Source organism: Ammospiza nelsoni, chromosome Z (genome assembly GCF_027579445.1).
Source record: "Ammospiza nelsoni isolate bAmmNel1 chromosome Z, bAmmNel1.pri, whole genome shotgun sequence".
In the NCBI taxonomy this organism is placed as follows: domain Eukaryota; kingdom Metazoa; phylum Chordata; class Aves; order Passeriformes; family Passerellidae; genus Ammospiza; species Ammospiza nelsoni.
Genome location: NC_080669.1, coordinates 71,273,082 through 71,294,166, shown reverse-complemented (window position 1 = coordinate 71,294,166; position 21,085 = coordinate 71,273,082). Strand labels below are relative to the sequence as shown.

Below are 21,085 nucleotides of genomic sequence, written 5' to 3'. Positions count from 1 at the left end.
CTTCCTAATCATCTCTTCCATGTTTGCTTCCAAATAACATGTTAGGTTGGTTTCTCAATATTTTTTAATTTGACTATAGTGAGAACATACACTAGACTGTAAGAAACAATTTTGATATATATTTCCAAGCCACTTTTTCCAGGAAAAAAAAAAAAAAAAAAAAAAAAAAAAAAACCAAAAAAAAAAAAAAAAAAAAAAAAAAAAAAAACAAAACAAAAAGAAAAACCAGAACCAGTTGCAAATGAGATAGTATTTTACATGGATATTCTCTCCTTCCTTTTCATATTTCTTATGATTTGCTGGGGAACTGGAAAAATAATATTTCTTGGGTTTCACTGCATGTCTCCTTCACCTGCACACTTCACAGCATCACAGAATTGTTTGGGTTGGAAGGGACCTCTAGTGCTCATCTACTCCAATACCCCTGCCAAGACAGAGTCATGCAGAGCAGGTCACAGAGGAACCCGTCCAGGTGGGCCTGGAATGTCTCTAGGGATGGAGAATCCATGACCCCTCTCAGCAGCCCGTACCAGTGCTCTGACTCCTTCAACATAAAGCAATTCTTCCTCATGCTGAGGTGGAACTATTTGAGCAGGCTTTAGCTCTTTGTCCTGTCACTGGGCCCCACTGAAAAGAGTCTGGACACCTACCTTGGAGATATTTATTTACATTAATGCCATCCCCTCTCAGATTTCTCTTCTCCAGACTAAACAGGCCCAGCTCCCACAGTCTCTTCTCAGAAGAAGGATGCTCCAGACCCCACCATCTTCATGGCCTTTACTGAACTCTCTTCCATAGCTGCTTGTCTTCCCTGCACTGAGGGGCCCAGAACAGGGCCAAGTAGAAAGGGAGGATCGGCTCCCTTGACCTGCTGGCCACACTCTTCCCAGTGCATCCCAGGATACCATTGGTCATCCTGGCCATAAGGGCACACTGCTGGTTCATATCAACCTGTCAACCACAAAGACCCCCTGGTCTTCTCTGCAGAGCTGCTCTCCAGCAGGTCAGCCCCTGACCTGTGCTGGTGCTTGGGGTTATTCCTCACCAGGGGCAGCACCCTACACTTGCCCTTGTTTAACCTCATCGGGGTTCCCTCCACCCAATCTGCAGCCCGAGAAGGTCCTGCTGAAGGCCAGCACAGCCCTCAGGGATCATCAGCAAACTTGCTGAGGTTGCATTCAAACCTTTCACCCAGGGATGAAAACAACAACACTTGAGACTTAACAAATTCATTTGTCTCTTCATTTCAAGATATGCTTTTGATATGGCAATTTAAAAGGCCATATCAGCTGGAACAATCTTTCCCATACTAGGCTCCATGGAGAAAGTTTGGTAAAGGTTCTGGAGTAATACTATGAACCTGTATGAATCAGCAGCACCTCCTGTGTGCTGTAATAGGTCCTTACCATTGGGAGCTAAGAGCAGTCCATTTTCTTAGTTACAAAAGTAAAGATAAATATTCCATCTCTAAGGTATTGTTTAAATGGGGGGGTTGACAGTTTTTTGGTTTATTGTTTTTTGTCTTGGTTCTCTATTCAGAATGTTGCTATATTTCAGAAAGTCCTCTATCATAGGACTGAAAAGAAATCATCTACAGCCATGCTTTTTGGATTACACTGAAATTTAAATATACTTAATAATTGTTTCTGGTTACTTTTTATTTAGGATTTATAGAAAGATGAAAATAAAAATCACAGAGGGAATTCTAAATGACAATGCAGCTATGGGCAAAAGAATGAAAGTAGCTATTTTTAAAAAGACAAATACAGAAACACAAGAAAAGCAAAAAAAAACAAAAGCCTCCAATGAAATAACCCACCTTGGCAATCATAAACAAAAGGTTTAATATTCATCCCAGTAATTTCTGGAAATATATCTGTCCAAGAAAAAGGAATTATCAAATTCAGGTGGTGTTGGATCATCAGTAAGAACTTGTCTCAGGTTCCAACGGTTCTCAAACTCTCTGTTAACAGCTCTTCCTCTTTTTCATGTCAAGTCTTTCAACTGTAGAATGCCATGGAGAAGTGGGTCTCGGGTGGTCCCTGCTGAAAATTCCAGCCTAGTATCTCTGGTGACAACAAGTGGTTAAACCAGAAAACACTTTTGAGGCCTCTGCTGAATTAAACTCTGTTCCTATTAACAGAAACAAGTTGAGGTAGCTAAATTCCTCATAATTCTAGAACTGAAAAATATGGAGAAAAGAAAGAGCTCAGAGAATGACTCATCAATACCTAGTGTTTGTTCTTAGTTGGTCCAGAGGCTACTAATAAAAATTACATATGAATACTGAAGTCTAAATGCTGGATCTTAAAAAAAACCCCAGAACCTAAAACTAAGAGATCAGATAGATTCCATATAAGTTCATATATAATGAAATATCTAGACAGTCCTTCTCACATTCCTTCTATAAATATCTGTTCCTCTTGAGAGGAATGCTTAGGTTTTGTCAGGAAAACGATTTATGCATTTATCTGAAATGAAGATGTTAGCATCCACTGACCATGGCTTTTCTTTAGCTATCTACTGAAAAAGAGAAATGACAACATCTCTTTTAATCAATGCAAGGGCATAAAATCTGTTTCCTGAGGCTGCAGGTAGTGGGCATGGAGAGTACAGTGAGTTTGGCCTCCTGCTTGCTTTGCCTCTCCCAAGTAAAAGAAGTCAGTTTTACTGCTGCTGCTACTGGGAGAGCAGCTGGAGGTGCCATGTACCACAAGTCAACCCCACTCCCACCCATTCTTTTCCGCTGGTGATGCCTTTACTTTCCCTATAGCAAGATAGCTCCAACCACATACCACTCCCTCTGTTTGAGTTGGCAGAATTCATCTCTCCAGAACTGAAAACCTTGAGCTTACCATGAATCTCAGTGATCAAACACATTGCATTTCAAATATTTAAATGTAGTAGGAAATGCCAGCTAATTAATATGTTGTGAAATCAAAGTGATTAATTTTGAAATGTTATCATTTTTACCACTTTTTTCTCTCATGGTCTCTTTTGTGTAGCAACAAGTATGTTCTCAAAAAAATGCTTCATATTAATTATTTAACTAAATTACATTTTAGAGGAGGAAATGCTGACAAAAAGCCCTCACCAAATCCTAGCAGCGCACAACAAAAGACTTTGGGTCCAATAACAAACTAGCAAAGCCCAACTTCCTGTGTAAGTAAAAGCAGCAATCTTCAAAAGCAGAAAACTTCTATTTAAGGCAAGACATTGTTTATTACTACTATAATTTTGTCAAGACAAGCCTGTGTTGCCAGTACTAATGATTGCCAGCTGTAACAACATGGTTTCTTTACTGCACTCATTTTACATATTTGGGAAAGTGACAGCAATTCCTTTCATTCCAATTTTCTTTGCCTTACTGGCAATAGTATTAATAAGAATACTGATGTCTTCTGGAGGAGCATGAGTCCTTGCTATTCTACAATTCCTGTTTTCCAATGTAACTAACCTCTGATGGTTCTGGTGACCTGCACAGGAGGCAGAGGCCCCCTGCACACACGATCCAGCTCCTGTGCCTTATTAGAGGCACGGTATAGTGCCAGTCAGCAGCTCAGCAGCTTTACAGCATCCATGGCCCTGCAATACTTTGCACTGTCAGGGGTGCTGTGCCTGAGAACCTCTGTAACCAACAGAAAATACAGGAATAGTGGGACGTGACAGCTGGGTGACTCCAAAATGAGAAAGGGAAAGGATTTCATTGGGGATAACTGGTTAGTCAGCACTCTAGTCTCCATTGAAGGAATGAAGAAGCAAAGCAGTGTGACCTGGGATGCAATCAGGATTTGGCAATTTGGATAACTGAGAAGCTCTTTCCTTTCATCTTTAAAGATGCCTGTGGGGTCCTAGCACATTACTGAAGCCAGAAGGGGCTGCCAAGCATTACTGACAAACAGCTTCCAAAACTGCAGATCCTCATGCAGCAGCACCCATCCCACATGCCTACAGCCATCCCTGCCAAGCAAACAATAATCCAGCCTCCAAACAGGGAATCCAAGAAGCCAGAAATGCACAGCTTTACAACTGTGGGCAGAAAGCAAGTGCCAGCAATCTGAGACGAAAATAATAAAACATCTGGAGCTCAAGCCTTGAGTCAAACTCCAAAAAAACGAAAGGAAAGAAAAAATAATCCCAATGACACAGTAAATCCTACTGTAAGACAAAAATATGAAAAGATGTCAGAATTCCTACAGAGAAAGAGTAGCAGAAAATACCATGTCACCACCTACTCTTGGTGTCATATGCTATTGGTTGTACAGCACAGCTGAGTGATACTGCACCTGTTCTCTGTAATTTACCTGGGGAAAAAAAAAATTTTTTTTTTTGATCTGCAATCTGCAGAAAGTTGCATTGTAAAGGGACTTCTGAGAATATTTGTGTTGATTTGAACCCTGTACCCATTCGAAATAAATAGTTTGTGATTAAGAGATCAGCCACTCAAAATAGTGATAGACGTTGGGGTTTGACTGGGTAGGGTTCTCTCTTTTTGAAGCAAAATTTACACTAAAAGATACATCAAAGTGTATCTTTCCACAGGCCTCACAGTAGTAATAGGTAATTCAGTTTTAGGTAGAATTTTTGCCTGTATTTATTTTCCACAAAGTGCCTGTGGCCGCAGCTCTCTTCATAGAGGGCAGCAGGCACAATTTCCCCAGGCATTGTCCTGGGGAAGGCTGTGAGAAGACTGGAGAAAAGAAAGATAAACCATTCTTATCTCCATTTGCTGCACCCGTTGTTGTGAACATGTGGAATGCGCTATGGAGATTTGGTTACCAAAGGGTGATTTCTTAATTAGCCAATAGTAATGGTGGTTTGGAATCAAGGACCAATCTAGTCTGTCTGTATTGGCAATGAGTTTCTTAATCATGTAGTGTAGTATAGTATAGTATAGTATAGTGCAGTATAGTATAGTATAGTATAGTATAGTATTAGTATAATAAAGCAATTGATCTGCCTTCTGGAAGCATGGAGTCAATGCTAATTATTACCTGGCATGAACCCATGCCACAATATGTGCCCAATAAATTCTTTTTCCTTTGCACTGGCCAAAAATGTTATATTGATCGGGAGCACGTCTTTTTGAAGGAAAAAGACCTTTTCTCTGAGTAGTTTTAAATATAATTCACTTGTCTCTACTGTTTAACTTGATGATCTTACCACAAGTTGCATTAATGAAAATGCAAACCAAGGGTTTTGAAAAACTTTTGGAAGAATTAATGATCACCCTTTTGAGCATCTACTGCAAAACCTAAAGGATGGCAAAAGGGACATATGAGGATTTGCCCTAGGCACTGAAAATTACTGGGCTTGCTATCCATCTAAACAAATCTGCATATAAAGTGACAGAAATAACTCTTGCCAGCTACATGTAAGATACATTAAAAATTCCTTTTTTAAAAAGCACCTGTTAAGGCTTTGTAGTGTAATGCTGCGCAGAGGTAAATGCAACACATATTGGTGGTCCAGGGAGAAAGGAAATTAGATCCTAAGTCTCCTTAACTGCTCCTTAACTGTTGAATTCAATTTGAGTTTAAAACATTTCTTCTCCTAGAAGTACTAAAAGAAGTTGCTTTTTTTTATTATTGTTTAGTTCTTACACAAAATTCTCTGTAAATATCAATTGAAAGGATCAACAGCCAGCAGAGTTTTAAATCAATTGCTAAGTCTTTTACAGCAGCACCAAATAGTATTTACCTATTTGGAGCTGCTGGTGACCAGAAAAAGACAGAACCTGGCCCACAAAAATGATGTTGAGGTATCCTGCACTATGAAATTGTACCATAATTCCACAGTGAGAGCACTAATTCCAGATTCTGCTACTAGTTTGCTGTACAGGTGATGTACACGGCATTTCTCTTTCCCTCCTGACATGATCTTCATGATCCTACAGCTCTCAATTATTTTACAATAATTAGCCCAGCAAGGGGTAGCAGATGAACTTACAGTGTTATCAGTCCCATTAAAAAAAAAAAAGAGGAAAAAAATCGCATGCAAAATATGCCTTCTTTACAAGAATACAGATTGAAACACAAACATAATACATTCAAATAATAAAATTTATTATATTTGCTTGGGAAATTAACAACATGAAACTGTTACACAACCACTGTGTTGGTATTAATTTAAAATTCAGCAATATTTCCCTGCTGATGAACACAGACTAACAGAAATTTTAACAGAAATATCCACCATGGGCTTTACTAATGTGATTGAAAAGTGGCAATACAATAACCCTATGATCTGTGATTGGTATCTGACTTCCAGTTATATATAAAATATATAATGGACATGACAAAAAACTACAGTGCATTTCAGTCAAGCCACAATTGATTTATTGTAGGACACAGAAGCAATGCCACTGGTTAAGGATCTGATAAGATTCATACTGGACACTTGAGGCTTTTGAATCTGTTTTTCTGTGCTAAATAGCTCCTGTGAGGAAAAGGATGTATGTCTGACCTAAAGGGGAAAATGAAAGTGATCTGTTTTGCCATATATCTGAGTATGTCTCTTTTGTAAGACCATGACATTTTGGTATTTAAAAAAAAAAAAAAAAGTCCAAGAATCAGAGAATCTTAGTATCATACAACATCCAGATTTGAAAATGACCCACATGGATCATCAAAGTCCACACCCTGGGCCAGAACAGGACAACCCCCAAAATCACACCATGTACCTGGGAGTATTGCCCAAATGTTTCTGAACTCTGGCAGGCTTGGTGCTGTCCCACAAGCTTTGGGTAGCCTGTTCAGTGCTCAGTCATGCCCTGCGTGAAGAATCTTTTTCTAATATCCAGCCAAATGCCCTTGACACAGCTTCATGCCGTTCTCTCAAGACCTATAACTGGTCACTTAAGAGGAGGAACTGATCCCTGCCACTCTACTTCCCCTCATGAGGAAGAAGACGGTGATGAGGCCTCCCCTCAGTCCGCTCTTCTCCGGGTTGGACAAACCAAGAGAACTCAGCTGCTCCTCATATGGCTTCTGCTCCAAACCCTTCACCATCCTTGTTTAAATGTTAACAGCTCAATGTCTGTTTTATGTTGAGGCCCCCAGCACTCGAGGTGAGGCTGCCCCAGAGCAGAGCAGGGCAATCCCCTCCCTTGCCTGGCTGGCAATGCTGGGCCTGATGCCCCCCAGGACACGCTTGGCCCTCCTGGCTGCCCGGGCACTGCTGGCTCATGTCCAACTTGTCACTCACCAGGACGCCCAGGTCCCTTTCCATGGCACTGATTTCCAGCCTCTCATTCCCCAGTCTGTTCACATATCCAGGTCTGTCTCATCCCAGGTGCAGAAAGAATCCAGTATTTGTCTTTGTCAAACTTTATATAGTTGATGATTGTCCAGGCCTGTAATTTGTTGAGGTCTCTCTGTACTGACCCCTCTCTGCCTTTGAGGGGGTGGACAACTCTTCCCAGTTTATTGTCCTTGGCAAATTTACTCTGTATACCTTGCAGTACTATATCCAAGTTATTCATTAAGAAAGAGAAGTGGTGCTAGGATGGAGCCCTGGGGATTCCCAAGTGACCAGTCTGTTGGAGAATTTTGCTCAGAAATGGCTTATAGAGTTTTGTTCAGACATGCCATAATCATATACAGCTGATGGAAAAGTAAAAGGCAGCTGTGGGGAGCAAATTCTCACAGCCTGTTTCTGTAAACAACAAAAGTTCTCAGGCATGTTTATGTAAACAGCAGAGGTTCTCAGGTTGTTTTTAATAACAAGTAAATATCTTGTCTTTGGATAAGTTTTGGGAAAGCAAAAGTTGACAAATATGGAGGCCTTGAGAACTTTCATATCAGGGTGAGAACACAAATCTTGGTTTCAATAACAAACCACAGGTATTGAAAACAAAAGGAAGGGTTGGTATGTAATCTGTGACCTATGATGAGCTCGGATTTTGTAATATGTATAAGCTTAATTAACACCACTATAAAAGTGTGTAAGTGAGATCAATAAATCGGAGTTTGATGCTGATCAACAAGGATGGGTCGTCTCCCTTCGCTTTCAACACCAGTCAACAACCATCTGGAATGGCAAATCCTGCACAAGTTCAGGAGTAACTGGGTGTTTATCATTCTCACAGCCTCAGCTCAGAACATATTCCTCATACTCTCACACCCTTCAGCTCAGTACACTGGCACTTCCACAGCCCATCTTTAGTTTAGAGGAACTGAAGCAAAGAAAGTAAAAAATTTCTCTGCCTTGTCCCTGTTTGTAAGGCCACCATCTTCATCCTGCTGAAACAGGACAAAGTCATTACTGAACTGCCTTTAGCTATTAAAGGCTTATTTAAAAAGCACTTTTTTTGACCCCCACAGTACTGGCTAACTTCAGTACCAGCAGGATTTGTCCGCATGAAGTTTCTCCCATTGGCAAGCAGAATCTCACATGTATTCCTCCCATGTCACCTGACCTTGCTTCCACTAGTCGTACATTCTATTTCCTTGCCTTGGCTTCAGAAGAAGATGCCTGCTCATGCAAGCCAGCTTTCTGCCTTGTCTGCTTGGCTTCTGACATTCTGAAATTCCCTGCTCCTGCGCTTTTAGGATGTGAGGCTTAAAAAGTGGCCACAGCTGATGGATCCCAGCATCTTTGAAAGCATTTTCCCAGAGGACATCATAAAGTAGTTCCCAGAGTAACCTTAAATCTGCTCTCCTCATAACTAGAGCTGAAGTTTTTCTGACCCTTTTCCTGTTGCCACCAGATGTAAACATGATTGCTTCATGAGATCTGTGGCCAGGACATCCACCAATAACCATTTCAGCCACAAGACCCTCTCTGTTGACAAATTAAATCAAAGCAACAAATCAAGGAGGACACCTTTACTAGTTGGTTTCTTCTGTATGTATACCATGGGCTTATCATCCAGGTGTTTGGGAATCTTTTAGGAACTTTCTGGATCTCTTCATGGTCCTAGAGACATTATGAAGGCAAACCACAATCTTACACCCTATCCGTCTCCCTTGTTAGCATGCCAGTCCTTGTCAGAGGCAGCCCAAGACAGAAAATAAGGAAGTACACAATAATCAGTTGAAACTGTAGGGGGACATAGTATGGACAAATGAAGGTAATGTAGAATGCAATCTTATCCCCCAGTGAGTTGTAACTGGACCCTATTACTAAAGATTAGGAGCAGGCCTGATTTAACAGGCCACACCTGTAGCCAATAAGAACTATTGGAATAAAAGAGTGGATTGGTGGAGAGAGGAGTCAGATGGCTGCTGCAAGGACCAAGAACAGCCAGTGCTTAGAGGAGATGCCTATGAGAAACATCAAGGAGGTATGAAACTCTGGCGCTGCTGAATCCTTGCACCATAATGATAAAACTATTGTAATATATAAGACAACAGAAACTATGATGGAAATTTAGGTATCAAAATACCTGAATTGGCATTTTGCCATAATGCTTATTGCAATATCTCTGCAATAAGTAATGAATAAGATTCTTATGCTTTTGAATATTGTACTCTGAGAACAGTACAGTTGATACCCACCAGGGTAAATACAGGATATCTCCACTGCAGACAGCAGAATCCCTTTTCAAGAGGAAAAAGCAGTAGCATTTTTTAATATGCTTTTTTCAACTATATCAATCTTTTTCATACAGAAAAAATCTTTAAAAGCAAGCCTTTACACGTGCTTTGCAAATGCTTTTGGCCATGTGCAAGAACAATTCATTCCCTCCCTAATGGTAATGTTCTGCTGTTGGGCAGCTCTGTGGCAGACATGAGGAAAGGACAAAGTATATCCAACACGAAGGACAGACTGGCCAGAAAATAAAGAACATCTAACAAGGTTACAAGGACATCAGTGATAGTCATTTTCATTTGGACATTCTCCCAGATAGAGGAAGTCATCAAGTTCTCTTGTTTAGTGTAAAAATGTATAATTCAAGCTCATGAAAACTATCTCTTTAAGAGCTTGAGACTTCCTACAGCAATAGGAGAAACATCCTATTCCTTAAACAAACACTTCCCACTACACACCTCCTAGTCCTGGGAAGATGGCTTGCAGACTTCCTGGAAGGGTGATGGCTAAACAATCAGGAGTCAAGCTGCTGAAGTGCAAAGTAACCGCCCAGGTGCAGAGGGCAGAGCACACCCACCACCTCTGGCCACAAGCTCAGTGCTGAGCAAGGTGACGGAGGAACTCTGGAAATGGGGTACTGTCTCCTTGTCCTTATGAAAGCGAACTCAGGCTTGAAAACTCCCCTGCCAGAAAAGCACCCAGACATTCACTCACGGGTCTTCAGCTCTACTGATGAGCCATGATGGCTGTGATGGACTCAGCTGCTCTGATGTAGGCAGCTGGCCTCAGAAGGCCTCACTGAACAGTCCTGTGATACACAACATTACGTCATTCAGCTCCTCACCCCTCAGGGGAGGCACCTGGACATTCCCACCTGAACCCTTTGTTCTCTGGATTTCCCCCACCTCTCTGACAGGGCAGGACATCAACCACCAGACATTGCAATTGCAACGCCAAGCCTTGTTCTGGGATCCAATGAATGGTTACTATATACCTTCCTACTTTCATTCCTTCTCTTGCTTTTCCCTATTTCTTTCTATCTCCCTCTACCTCACATTTACTGTTAAGAAAAAATTTGTGCTACTGGCTTCAGCATATCGTCTTGTTTGCACGCCATTTTGGGCAGATGCATCTCTAACAATTTTAATATTTGGATCATAATATTATTAAAGTTATTTTAGTAGAGACAACCATGGACTTTTTACTATCATTTCAAAAAATTCCCTTGATGAGAAGAGTAAACCAGCAAGAAACTTCATCATTTTCTTATAGCTAATTTGCAATTCAACAATTAAGGAGTAGGAAGATACAATTGTGCAAGCTGATCAGCGTATCCTACTGTGCACACTGAAAAAAAACTCAAAAGTCTTCTGTTAAACTCCAGAATGCATTTAACATCAATGGAGAGCTTACCAATGAAAGCAAAGGACACTGATTCAAGATCACTGCTTTACATTCCATCTCTGTTGTGGTCCTTCCCTGGCTCTTTGGCTGCGCTCCAAAGTTTAGGTACAGTAAATATTGATCTCACTGCAAGTTTAGGAATGGCAATTTGTAGTCATATGCCTGTAATTCTAATTTCCCTTTTTATTTTTTATGTTTCTAACTGATTTTTTTTCCATGACAGTAAAAAAAAAAGCCTCCTTTAGGACTTCTTGTATTCGCTCTGGCAAATGCAAGAATTAAATTTTCAGTCAAGATTAGTTGTGTCACCCGTGGACTTGTTTCATGCCATTTTCATGAAAATTTTTCTCTGATCCCTTGTTTGCCTAATGCAAACCTTGACAATGTCAGTAGTGACAGTGTAGATGACCATAAGCAATTTCTAAATTTTGTGACAATAATTTGCTCCTGTTGTGACAATATAATTCCTATAGAGAAAGTAGAAAATAGAGAAGCATAGGAAATTTATAATGGTATCAAGTAATTTATAGGAGTATATATTTGATCTCTAGTAAACTGTGACAAGTCTTTGAAAAGACAGGTGTTTTTCTTGTCATGTGTTAATATGTGGCTTTAGATATGTAGATATGTTGCTAAATCAGAAGTTTACTCCTGTGGGGTTTTTTCCTTTTATGAGGATTTTACCATTGTGGAGGACTCTTTTCTTTTTGTCAATGACTCCAGCTTCTGTATTGTAGCACACCTCTCCAAGTACTTGCATCTTATTTACAAGAAAACACCACACTAGGCCAAAAACTGTTGCGGCAAAGTGTTGAATACACAGCTCAGTTCTTTAAAGCAGAATTCACTCTTCTTAACTGGACATGAATTCTTGTGTTCTTATGGTGCCATCATGGTTTCATTCCTCTGGGTATAAGTGCTATGCCTTTTTACTAACACAGTAGTGGGTTATAATGCGCTCACCCTTTTGTGTCCGAGCCCCTGAGTGCCTCGCTGACTTCATCTGGGAAGGGTCTCATGAGAAGCTGTGTGCAAAGGTTCATACAAATACCAGTAAAATTATAACCAGCAGAATTGTGACTGAAATAGATGTTGTGTGTGCTCAAAATGGTAGCAGAATGCTGACATTTTTTGAAGGGAAATATGAGGAAATCAAGTCTGCTTTCTCTGCTTCTTGGACATCAGATTATATTTGCCATTTAATTCAGCTGAGCAAGTTCACACAACTGGGTTGATAGTCACACTTCAAGTATGCTTGTTTTTCTGCTAGCTTTGGTGACTTATGTCACCAGCACAGCAAAAAGAGATCTTCATTGAAGTCAAGAGCCACAGCATACAATGTTTGCAGGAATTTGTGATAGCAATTCAACCACATTTGTGTTCTTAATAAAGCCAACCTTTTTAGAAACAGACAGGAAGTTTATAAGTGACAGTAAGAGGAGGTGTGCTCCAGCTTTGTATTGCATTACTTGCCATGTCCTTCAAAATGCGATGGCATGGCAAAATAAGTAAATGAGACACAATGAATGAACTTTTAACTTGTTTATTTCCTGTGGTGGTCAGAGCTCTTTTTCCTGTACATACATGTGTTTTGGCCAAGGATGTGAGGGAACAGAGCCTTCAGCCATACAGACATGTCAAGGTTCTTGTTCTACATTACCCACATCATCACTGGGGGGCAGAAGAAAGGGATGCTTACATTTGGAAAGAAGGGGGTATGACTTTGGGTGGAGGAAAAAGGGGGCTCAAGAGGATCTGTGGGAATTTTACCCTTTTCTGGGGGACAAAATGGCAAATGGAGCAGTTTGTTCCATCTTGTTTTTCAATGTCCGAGATTGGGAGGGAACAAACATGCATATGGAAGGGAGGGGGGCCATTTTGTTCTTTGTCCCAGAGGGACACACGGCACCAGACCAGGTCAGATGGCTCAGTGGGCATTTTTTGTATGTAAATCACTCTCTTTTTTACTTTCATTATTAATATTGATGCTGGTTTTTTATCTTATTGCTATTTGCAGTAAGTGATTGTTATCTCATGTCTGGATCTCTGCCTTTTGTCTCTTCCACTGGACTGGGTAGGGGTAGCTAAGCAGTTCCATGGGACTTAATTTCCAGCTGGGCTTAAAACATGACAACTGTTTACTGTTTACATTTGTCTCCTAGACTTGATTCGAGGCAGTTGTAGCTGATTCTCTGCCCGCTTCTTGGCTCCATAGGTAACATTGCATAGAAATGAGCATTGGTATATCTGGCTTTCAGACAAAAAAAATAACCTATTGTTTAAAGTGAAGCTGTATGTTTGATTCCTTTGCATTTCAGCCACTTATTTCATTGCTGACAATGTATCAGTAAATACCAATCTTTTAACAGACAACTGTCAGTATTCTGTAGCTGGATGTCACTTGGAAAGTAGGAACTAAAAAGCTTTGGCTAAAGTGCTCTCTGTATTAGGTTTAAAGCAGAAAAACTTTTGCAACAAGTATGATAACAGAAAGAAAACTAAATTTATTGCTTTATTTGTTGAATCTGAGCACCATGAAATATTAAATAATTTTAAAATCATATCCAGAATTAAACAGTTGCACTACTGTTTTATGAGAATTTAAACCTCAATAACCACAATTGTGTATACGTTTTTCCAGTGTTTTGTCCAGCCACATGCACATATTCCTGGAGAGTCTAGCACATATAAACATTTTACATTTACTGAGGATATTTTCAACAAGTGTGCAGAAGACAATGACGATGTCCTTCAAACACTCTGCCTATTCAACATATTATCAATAAAAGGGTGTTTTTTGGAAAGCATTGTAGCAAATACACAGAAAATACAATACAAATACACAGACAAACAAAAGGTTCATCCTTAAACATTAATTTAATAGAAAGTCTATTTTTCCAGAGACATTTATGTCTTTAAACAAAACTAAACTCTCTTACAGGGTACTCCTTCTTTCAGGGACACTTCAAAGCAGGGGACTAACTTGGGCACACCAGGTGGTTTCCCTGAAAGTCTTTTATCCCTTCAACAGAGTGGAAGAGAAAGAGGAGGAAAATTGCCACTTGTAGGTTCATGTTGGTCTTCACTGTCCTTAAAGCTTCAAAAGATTTGCCTCTAAGACAAGACTAAGTAAGGTAGTTTTATATGAAAGAAATAGTGAATAAATAAACTGGGAAAATATTTTCTGTTATGAATGTGATCAAAGAGATAACCAGAAAGACTGGTGAGATGAAAGGAGAAATTAAAACTTCTCTTGAGAAAGGATCCCTTCAGAGAAAAGAGCTTCAGAACACAAGCATGAAATTTCATAGATGCTTTCAAGTAGTATTGTTACCTAGCCACTGAGCAATTTATTTTATCCAAAAATGTTCCTGGCACATAGAAGACAGTTAAGAAAGCCATATCAACAGTTCCATCTCTGCCTAAGATGATTCTCATCTGAGAGTTCAGGAATTTTCAATTCATGGTTTCAAGCCCTTTTTAAAATATTTTCCCAAATGGTCCAGTTTCAATTTTCTAATTGAGCTTTTAATTTATAGACTGGGCTTTTTCATTTTAATGAATTTGACCTGTAAAGACAACAAACCAGGCAAATACTAGGGTGAATATTTTCAAATGGCTTGGGAGACTTCTTTTTCCTTATTTAACCAGTTTTTCTTATGCAAAGTTTTAAGTCAATATTTAGCCATAAATCAAATGTTCGATAGAACTATCAGCACAATACATCACTGAGTCCATTAGGAACTGATGAGATTTATTGAAAGGGTGACAAAATAAGTTCAAATTTATTTGCTGAGTTTTGGTGCCTAAACGTGGTTGTTTTCTGATCTCAGATCTCCAGCAAAAAGAAATGTCTCTCCTAAGCTAAACTGGCAAAAATGCAGGCTGCTAACAGTTTGAAAACTTTGTTGCCTCAAACAGAAACACCAAAAAAGTCTTCTCTAGATTAAAACAATCTTAAATATTGGTATTTGATTTGATGGCATTTGGTACAGCAAATGTATATATATACACATGTACTTTTGTCGCTAGGGAATAGAGTGCATCAGATTTGCCTTTTCAGTATTGTAATGTAATGTTGTCAAGTAGTCAAAAATACTTACACCAGCATGTTATATAAAACTTTTTAAAGTTTTTTAAATACTGGGTAAATAGTATGTTCATGTAAGAAGATGGTTATGTGCATTCCTCCTGCTATTTCTTTATACAAACATTTATCACATGTCAGATAATTCATCAGCCAATAGATAAAATGGGCTTGAAATTCACTTGAAGAGTAATGGTTCTTTTTTCTTTTTCTAGCTGACTCACTGACTTCAGCTACATGACCAAACAGATTTGAGGGAGCCATGCATGGGAGAGAAGTGTTTACCTCCTTCACTATACATCAGAAGAGAAGATGTGATGACCATTTCTTAAGAACTGAAGCATGTAAGCGTGAAACACGTAAACATGAAACAGGGAATTTCAGAAAGACAGTCAAGTTAGTTAGACAGTCAACTTAGGTTAAAAAGCCAATTGTTGTCTCATTGACATTTGGAACTGTATCATACCAAAAGCAGTTATAGAAAGGTTCCTAATCTATGCTATGAAAGTGGGCAATAATAGGTGATGTAGTTTTCATTCATTTTGTCAGCCTGGGTAAGACGTTCAGTGCTTATTAGGTTTCTGCATATCCATCAGTTCTCCCGCCTGCACACTTTTTTCTCTACTGTGTAATTTCAGTCAAACTCAACAGGTCTCAATGACAATTTTCTCTGAATACAGAAAAGATCACTGATTGGTCAGACAGTAAAACCCTTAGCTGAGGGTAAGTTGGGAGAAAATAAAATATTGCATTCTCAATTTTCACCTTACTTTCTGGCTAGCCAGACAAAACAAATATAGCATTGACAATTCACCCACATGGCAAGTCGCCTTGGTCATTGGCACTGTCAGAAAAGATAGGAGGTTGCTAAGGACGGAAATACTGTGACAGAAGAAGGGATAGAAGGGTAAAAGGGCACAAAATATGAGAACATTAAATTCACTAATGTTCTTTACTCTGTGTCTTGGGTACAGAGAAAATGGTGTTGCGGGTTTCTGTGCTGTCTGTTCAGGTGCCATTCGTGTTACAGCTGTTGGTGTGGCTCTGGCAGGGAAAAACCCATGGCCACAACTAGAAAGGGGTCCATTTTGTCTGGCTCACTGAAGTGAAGGGCAGACCCTGGCACCACACCACCAGCCTTTCCGGGACATGTCTGCAGAACCAGGCAGTAAGGAGAGGCAGCAGGGCCATTCCCAAGCCAAACAGTGCTGAAGTGACAGCTACAGAACTGCAGCTGGGACCAGCAGGGCAAGGGGCACTGTTCTTCAGTGACCAGTGAGTCCATTTCCTTCCCCTCAGCATCCTGGCAGGTCCAACCCTGCACTGACACCGAGTCCAGTGGGTGGTGGGAGGAGGCAGCAAGCAGCAGCACTGACCACACACACACACAAGCACACATGCCTCCACAGTTGGTGAAAGGAAGAAGGACTGACACAAATAAGGACAGCTGAACGAGAAGAGAACAGCACAACTATTCTATTTTGGTGAAATAGATGAAAGATGAAACTCAGGCAAATATGAGTCAGGCAAAATGCAAGCAGGATGCCAGTTTAGCTCCGTGAGCCTGACAAAGCAGAAGTTATGCAAAACAATGATATTGCGCTTACTCGCAAGTGGGAGTCAAGGAACAGCCACTTAAAAAGGACACCCAGCATTGAAGACCCCAAAGAAGTATGTAAAGATTTTGATAAGGGGTGAAATCTAAGGTAACCTTGCTGGGGTGAAGGTAATAAGATTGACCATTTTTTCTGCTAAGGATGTCTTCACTTCCTCTCTCTTCAAAGAAATGAACAAAAACATATTTACAATAACATCAGGAAAAACAATGCTTAAAAGCAAGAGGATTTTGAACCTGTGTGAATCTGTAAATTATAGCTATGAAACAATTACACCTACATGAACAGATATATTGTGTACATAATAAAGGGTTGCTATACCAGGTTCAAAGAAATGTGTATCTGAGCCAAACAACTTAATATCCAAACCATGATTGTAAAGTTCAGTTTTGGTAATAGCAAAGGAAAATATCTCTCATTACTTACAAAAACTGTAGTATGAATATTAGAATGATCAAGATCATTAACAAAAGGGAGTACTGCTCATTGTTAATGCAGCCATCATTGCTTTTCGTCAGAGTAATGGTGCATGCTGAACATAAAAAGAGAAGTACTGAGCACTATTCACATTAAAATTATGACTGTGTTATTGAACTTAAGATAAATCAATATGTGCCATTGAAGTGATTTCCTCAATCTTCATTATCTCCTTGTAGAAGTAATTAGTTTTAAGTTCCTAGTTCATTAGACTGCTGCTGAAAGACCAAAATATATGTGAAATTTGTTTATGATTATACATGTGCAGGCAGAAGATGTAATTAGCTTGGTTTCAGATTTGGTTTAAGGAATTGGGAAAGGAAAGCTATATCATGAAGACTTATATGGCCTACTGTGGAGTTGCCCTCCACATGAGATGACACTTGGAATATATTTAGCTCTGTGTCTGAAGAGTGGGTAGAGATCTTATAGGTTAGGATAAAAGGGGGACTAGTAAAGGTGACACTGTTGTGAATGTGCGCTACAAGCTCCCTGATTAAGAGAAGGAAGTGGATGAGGCCTTCTACAGGCAGCTCAAAGCAGCCTCTAAGTCAGAAACATTGATCTTAACTACCCTTATATCAGCTGGAGTTAAGGGTGCACTGCAAAACACAAGCAATCCAGGAGGCTTCTGGAAAGCAGTAATGGCAACTTCCTGTTTCAGGTAGGGGAGAATCCCACCAGGAATTATGCGCTGCTCAACCTTACCCTAACAAGAGAGAAGGCCTTGTTGGAGAATCAGAGATTATCCTGAGTTGGAAGGAGCCCACAAGGATCACCAAGTTCCACTTTAAAGTAAATGGTCTGTACAGAGATTGAACACACAGCCCTGGTGTTATCAGCACTGTGCTCTAACCAATTGAACTCATCTCAGTCTTTAGTGAGGGCTGGCGGCAGACACCGCTGAAGGGACCCTGAGAATGTGGAGTTCAGTTTCGGATGAGAAGGAAGCAGGGCAGCAAGTAGGATTGTAACCATGGACTTCTGGAGAGCTAACCTCTTCAGTAATCTTCCTAGAAGAATCCTATGGGACAGAGTAACTTCCTGCAGGCTCAAGCGTGATGTATCCCAATCAGACAAAGGGGCTAGAGGCCTGTGTGGATGAACACAGAACTCATTCCATTACTCAAGCACAAACAGAAAACCCAGAGAAGATGGAAGTAGTGCCAGACCACTTGGAATTAATAAAGAGAGGTTGTCTGAGTAAGTAGAAAGGTCAAGGCCCACCTGAAAGTCAAGGAAGGTCAAGGCCCACCTGAAATTAAGTCTAGCCAAGGATATCCAGGCCAACAAGAAGTACTTTTGTACTGATCTACTTTTTCAAGTACATCAGTAATAAAAAGAAAACAAAGGTAAATGTGGACCCATTACTAGTGAAGGAAACCTGGTAAGAAAGGGTGCAGAGGAGGCAGACTTACTGAATTCTTTCTTTGCATCAATCTTCACTGACAAGATCATCCCTCAGAAAATGCTAATCCAGCAGACCAGGGTAAAGGAAACTTGTAAGACAGACAGACTCTAACCCAATTCTTCTTAACTCCTGATGAAGGAGACTCAGGCTAGAATCATCTAGGCAAACTTGATATCCATGAGTCCAAGGGCCCTGACAGAATGCATCCATGAGTACTGAGAAAGCTGGTGGAAACCACAAGGCTGCACAAGCAAATTGGCTGTGTGGGCTTTATGTCTCTCACCTTTGAAAGGTCATGGAGTTCAGGAGAGGTGCCTGAGGATGGGAAGAAATTAAATGCCACTGGTCTTCAGAAAGGGCAAGAAGGACTGCACAGAGAGCAACCAACCATCTCAGTTCCTGGAAAGGTGATGGAGAATCTCATTCTGGAGGCCATCTCTATCTATGTGGACAGGAGGTGATCAGGACCAGAATGGAGCCACAAAAGATAAATCATGCTCGACCAACCTCATAGCTTGCTATGATGAAACCACTACCTGCATGATAATGAAAGAGCAATTGTGCACCGTTAGAAAGGATATTGTCTACATTAGAAAGGCTTTCACACTGTCTCTCACAAAATCCTCATAGACAAATTTAGGGAGTGTGAATTGGATGAGTGGGCAATGGATTGAGAACTGTCTCGATGTCAAATTCTGTAGTGTCGAAATCATTATCACAGGGTCTGTTTGGGAGCCTGTCACTAGAGGTGTCCCTCAAGGTTCAATATCAGGCCCAGTGTTGTTTAACTTATTTGTTATTCACTTCCATGAAGGGCAAGATGCCTTCTCAGCAAGTTCACTGATGACACAAAGCTAGGAGGAGTGGCTGATACAAGAATGTTGTGCAGCCCTTCAGAAGGTCCTTGACGGACTGGAGAAATGGGCAGAGAAGAGCTCCCTGATGTTCTACAAAGGCAAATGCAGGGTTCTATAGCTAGGGAAGGATAACCACAGGCACAAGTATCAACTGGGGGCTGGCCTGCTGGATAGCAGCTCTGCAGAGAATGACCTGGGGATCCCGGTGGACAACAAACTGTCCATGACAACTATCCATGTCCAGCAATGGGCCCCAAGAAGGCAATGATATCCTGAGGTACACTAGGAAGAGCAATGCCAGCAAGCTGAGGGAGGTGATCCTGCCCTTCTAGTCAACCTAGTAGAAGGGTTTCTCCAGAGGCTGCATCTGGTGTGCTATGTCCAGTTCTGAGCTCTTCAGTACAAGAGAGAGAGGGAACTCCTGAAGGTCTACTAAGCAAGGGCTATAAAAGGCTACAAAGATGATTAAGGGACTGGATCATCTCTCTTATGAAGAAAAGTTGAGGAAGTTTGGCTTGTTCAGCCTCATGAAGAGACAGCCGAGAGGGGATCTCATCAATGTAAGTATCTGAAGGAAGGATGCCAAGAAGATCAAGCCAGGCTCTGCTCAGTGATGCCAAAAAATGGGACAAGAGGCAATGGGCAGAAAATTATGTACAGGAAGTCCCATCTGAATATGAGGACAGACTTTTTCATCATGCAGGTGACTGTACAGATCGTTCAGAGAGAGTGCGGAGTCTCCGTCACTGGAGATATTCAAGAGCCTGCTGTACACAGTTTCATGCAATGTCCTCTAGGATGACCTTGCTTGAACAGGGAGGGTGGAGAAGATAACTCCCTATGGCCCCTACCAACCTTAGTTACCCATTCTGTTATACTGTGATTCTGTGAAATGCTTCACATGATAAATACCTTGTAAACAGCTGGAATTAGCAAGGATAACTCTAGAAAAATTTTAGTAAGGGAACATAAACCCTCCTCTCGTGATACTGCTTTTTTTTAGAATTAACTCCTCCAATTAACCATGGGATTCTTCTTCAAGATTAACATTCTTCAAATTTTTAAAATTAAATATTTTGTTTAAATCACCTATACTGTGATGATGAAAGATAATGAAGTTTGGTAGACTAATATGTGTCGAATGGGAAGGTCTAGAACTGTAGAAAGAACATAGTTAAGTCAAAAAGAAAGAACACAGAAGTCTAAAATAAAAAGATTATTAGTAGACCTGCAATTTAACAAAGAAAAATGAAAGTACCAAACAAATAAGAACAAATAGTCTAATGAAGATTAGAAAGTGGGTAATAGCAAAACCAGAAAATTTATATAAAAGATTCATGAGAAAAATTCATATGAAACAGTAGCAAACACTTATTTGAAGGGCCACTTAATATTTAAGTTTTTGGTATAAAGTAGATAGTATGTACAGGTCCCTGAGGAGTCTATATTGTTCAGCTTAGACATAAGCCTTTTTTAAGTCAGACATGTAAGCAATTAAATTAAAATTTGGTTAGAAAAGAAGGCAGAAAACAAGACATGAATTTCAAAAAGCACTTTAGTAAAGGCTGAGTTTCAAGTCTGCTTATAATACCCTGATTTGAACTTCCTTGAAAAAAAAAAAATTCTCCATTTCAAAATCATAAACCTTCAATTACAAATCATCCTTTTTGTAATGGTTGTTCAGATGTTTTAGATGCAA

At 40.2% G+C, this 21,085-nt stretch overlaps 1 long non-coding RNA gene across 1 annotated transcript in view; it reads left to right on the top strand.

Annotated features, from left to right (window-relative positions):
- Positions 1–225, top strand: part of LOC132086708 (uncharacterized) — a 52,609-nt gene extending 52,384 nt beyond the window's left edge. Inside the window, exon 2 of the long non-coding RNA XR_009420433.1 lies at positions 143–225. This is a non-coding gene — a long non-coding RNA (uncharacterized LOC132086708). The remainder of the gene's footprint in view (positions 1–142) is intronic.
- The last annotated feature ends 20,860 nt before the right edge of the window (positions 226–21,085 follow it).